The sequence below is a fragment of the Egretta garzetta genome, unplaced genomic scaffold, assembly GCF_000687185.1.
Source record: "Egretta garzetta isolate BGI_Z169 unplaced genomic scaffold, ASM68718v1 scaffold202, whole genome shotgun sequence".
Taxonomy (NCBI): domain Eukaryota; kingdom Metazoa; phylum Chordata; class Aves; order Pelecaniformes; family Ardeidae; genus Egretta; species Egretta garzetta.
In genome coordinates, this window is record NW_009258891.1 from 99,424 (window position 1) to 103,881 (window position 4,458).

Here is a 4,458-nt window from a genome sequence, read left to right on the forward strand (position 1 = left end):
GCCCTATGGTCTGGAATAGCCCTGGGGCCAGTTGGGGTCAGCTGTCCTGGCTGTGCCCCCTCCCAGCTCCTTGTGCCCCTGGCAGAGCAGGGGGAGCTGAAAAGTCCCTGCCTGGTGTAAGCCCTGCTCAGCACCAACTCAACTATCAGTGTGTTACCAACATTGTTCTCATCCTAAGCCCAAACCTGAGCGCTGTGCCAGCCACTGGGAGGAAAATTAACTCAATCCCAGCTGAAACCAGGACAGAAGTGCAGTTACCGAACGCTTGATGAGGGGGAGAAGGCCAATGCAGTGCTTGTTACTTTGGGGAAGATGGCTGCTGGTCTGAAGCCTCCTGGCATCCATCAATCTTTTCAATTGGGTTCCTTCCTGTGCATAAAGGGATTTATTGCAGCCACCTCTGCAGCATTGTAGCCCAGTGCAGGTCAAATGCAGAGCTCGTTCATGCCTCATGTTTTAAGGCATAGTCATTGCCTTCAAGCCTTAAATGGGATGGTCTTCGGTTACCTAAACCATCTCTACCTTGGAGGGCTTTGTGTCACCTGAGCTTCACTATGAGTCCTGGGAAGCACCTAGTGCGGCAGAAGACAGGACCATCAGCAGCCATCGAATGCCTTCTGCTGTTCAGCATCACCTCTAACGTTGTGGTGCAGGAGATGACTTTGGATGCTCAATGGTCATGAACATGCATGCAGCCAGAGTGGCATCCACCCTAGGAGGAGAGACCTCCAACCACGCGCGTGGCTCCAGTCAGCCGTTAAAGGAGCCAGGAGGATCAAGGCCTCTTTGGGACCCCTTTTGCTGCAGAGCATCTGCAAGGTCTGGTCTTTGGTTGGCAGGAGCAGGGTTTGTGTCTGCTAAGGGGTTGGAACAGGAGTAGGAGCACTGAGCAGGGAACTACAAGGGCAATTGGGCTCTAAGACATCTGCTTCTGGCTGACAGAGCAGCAATGAAGACATTCCTGTGAAGCAAAGGACCAGGTCTAGTTTGTGACCTCAAGGCAAAAAGACTTGCTCAGTAAAAATGACCCACTGCAAGGAAGTATTTCTCTCTCCATCTTCTTTTTCTCTGCTGTGGGGAACCTGACCTTGGGGGCAACAGTATTTGCACATGGAATTGGTCGGAATTTGAGCCCACACAATGCACCTGGATTTCTGCTGATGCAGATCCCTGAGTTCTGGGGCATGGAGATGAGCGATGGAGTCTTTCCTGTGTGTGCCCGGTGTGAGGCACAGCCACTCCAGCTTGGCACTGGTAATATCAGAATTTGGCTCATCTTAAGTGCATTTACTACAGTAGGGAGAGGTGCTTGACAATGATTGATGTTCCTTGATTTTTTTTTTGCCACTCCTGCCCCTCCCTTGGCTCCCTCTCTTCTCTCCAACATGCAGGAAGCTGTTCTGTATGTCCAGGTGCTATTTTTCCTCATTCTTCTTTCTTTATGAGGCTTATCTTTTTAAGTTTACATTTTGGGTCTTGTGAGTTAGGGCTTTAGGTGTCTTTTCTGATCTCATTTCCTTTGGTTTGTGTCACAGTTGATAGAAACAGGCACTTATGCTGTGGTGAATCATGCCATAGGTAGGCGGCCAAACTAGGTCATCTGCCCGCTGTGACTTCTGCTTCAGGGGGACCCGTCCCAACCAGATGCAGAGTTTCCAGAGCTGCTTTAGCATTTTGACAACAGCGGAGTTGAGGACACAGCTTCCTTCCTTGCTGTTGAAGAAACCTTCACTGCTAATTGTGTTCACCAGTTCAACCAGCTTCACTGGCTGGCTTGAAGGGCTGAAATCACTAGCTGGAAACAGGAGCTGCTCTATAACCTCATCTTGGAGGACTCATCCCTGGATGATGATGGGTGGGTCTTTGCCAGGAGTGACAGCAGAGGGCAGTTCCATGCCTCACCTCAACAAGGTCATCTCCAAGCCATGGCATCTGTGAGAACAAATCCTGCCTGGGAAGTGCTGCTGCGACTGACCCTGTTAGTCTCGCATTTTCAGTGCTGAAACATTTGTGTTCCAACATCTTCAGCAAAGCCGTTAAGTGCAAAGCATCCCAGCTGGCTAGAGGACTATGCAGCGAAGAACCATCAGGGAGATGTTTGATGCAAGCATGGAGCTGACCCTGAACTTGGAGTAACCTGTCCATGGATGATCCTTTTTCGGAAGAGACTTTTTCACTACAAGCCCAATGCACTTTAGTTTCACCGCATGCCCTGGGTCACAGCTTCAGCTAAGCCTGGCTGCAAGTTAAGGACTGAGTTCCTTTGTGTGCTGGCTGTTTGAAACTTCACAGGCTGGGGAGTGTGAAGAACAACCTGCCTGTTCCCCAGACAACACTATCTTGTTTTGGATGGATGTTTAGGGGAGAAATAGCTGGTTTCTAGACTGGTTGTGTTTTTCTGGAGAACTAAGTGATGCTTTCTCCAGCTTCTGCTGGTGGGACAAGTTCTCAGTATTAAACTAAAACGGTGGTGTCTGAGTTAAATCTAAATCTTTTCCCAGATCTACACTCCAAGAACATAGAAATCTGTGTCCTAATCTTTCGTTATTGTCTAAGACTGACCGGGCAGTCCAATATTTCCTTGTCTCAAACAACTTGTGTGGGCAGAGGGGGAACAGAGAGGAGTGGGGTGAGCCCTGTTGAGGCAGGGTGGTGGCTACCCCCTTGGCTTCTTCCAGTGGGCAACAACTGAGCACACACCGGTCAACAGGTATTCACTAAAGGAGCACGTGATCGCCAAAGACCCTCACTGCCCCACCAACACCCTCCAACCCAATTCAAGAACTCTCTGGAACACTTGATTGCACAGAAGCGAGACAGTTGCTGCCCCAGGAGTGGTCTTGGACTAATGGGATTATATAAGGATGAGTGCACACATTTTGCCTTGTTGACCCATCACCTACGGCTCCAGACTCCAACCCAAGATGACAATGCGGGACCCAAGGGTGGTAATACCTCTCCTTTCTCTTCTTCCTTTTTCTTTTTCTCACTTCTCTCTTTCTCCACTTCGTTACCATATATTCATGCATATAAGTTTTGGACAACTTGTGTTGCGTTGCGCGGAAAATAGTTCCATTGCCAAATTGCCTTTGTTCACTTGGTAAGTTTGCCAGTTAATAAAGGTACCAGTTAGATTGTTCCTCTGAGTCATTGTCATGACTCTACTGGCCATGTGGCTCCGCCGAGCAGAGATTGGCTTCTTGTCAGTACACAAACCCTTGGGGGATCAAAAAGATTCACCCATCTCACGACCCACCACGTGGGGCAGGACAGTTATATTACCTTGATAAGTGATGTATCACTTTTATAAATGAGGTTTAGAATTCTAGGTAGTTTACTTCTTGAATATTTTATTGAGTTAATTAGCAGGAACAATAATTACCCTCCTATGTGTGGTAAACACTGGTGGGAGGCAGCGGAGTGTGTACTCTAAGGCAGGAAACACAGCTTTTGTGCAAGATTTACTCCCCTCATGCTCTGACATCCTGTCAAAATTGTAACTTATTCCTCTCTTCCTTCCTACTCAACAGTTTTTCTTTAATCGTGAAACTTTCTATACTTGGTCTCATCAGAAAATATTACTCTTTAAATTAATTGAGTTTTTAATGAGCCATTATCCTTTTTTAAAACAACAAAACAACCACTGGTTATACACGATGATAATGGATCCTCAAACAGCCCATTGGTGTTTCAGACTTCGGATGAGTTTTGAATTTTAATTCTTTGTGGATTGGTTGTAATTGTACAAAAACCCCCTCTTAAACAAAATAAGCAGTATTAGCTAAGATTTGGTGGACCTCCAATCTATCAAGCATCAATTTGTTTCTTGTCTAGATATCAGAAGAGTGGAACACAAAAGTCTTGCGGACCCTCACAAAGCCATATTTTAATCAAAATAAAGTTTTGCTATGTCTGACGACAACTCTACTTTTTCAAGCAGTGTAACTGGCAGTGAATTTAGACAGTCTTATGGCTTTATACTTGCAAATTTGCTTTACATGGTTGAAAATGCTAAGTTGGTACGCATCACCACAGAGGCGGAACCCAGCCTTTGAGGAACGTGCATGTCTTTGATGACTTGCTGCTAAAAATTGCATTGAGAATAGTTTATATACATAGATAAACCAGTATAATTTATGTAGCGTGGACTGAATAGGGAGAACATGGTAAACTCCTTAATTCAGCATCATTTAAAACAGAAAAAACAGAAAAAATGAGAATGGCAAGGGTTGGAAGGGCCCTCGGGAGATCACCCAGTCCAACCCTCCTGCTCAAGCAGGCTCACCCAGAGCAGGGGGCACAGGACAGCATCCAGATGGGGGTTGAATATCTCCAGAGAAGGAGACTCCACAGCCCCCCTGGGCACGGGCTCCCTCCAAGTCAAGAAGTTTTTCTTCATATTCAACTGAAACCTCTTCTGCTGCAGTTTGTGCCCATTGGCCCTTGTTCTGGCGCTGG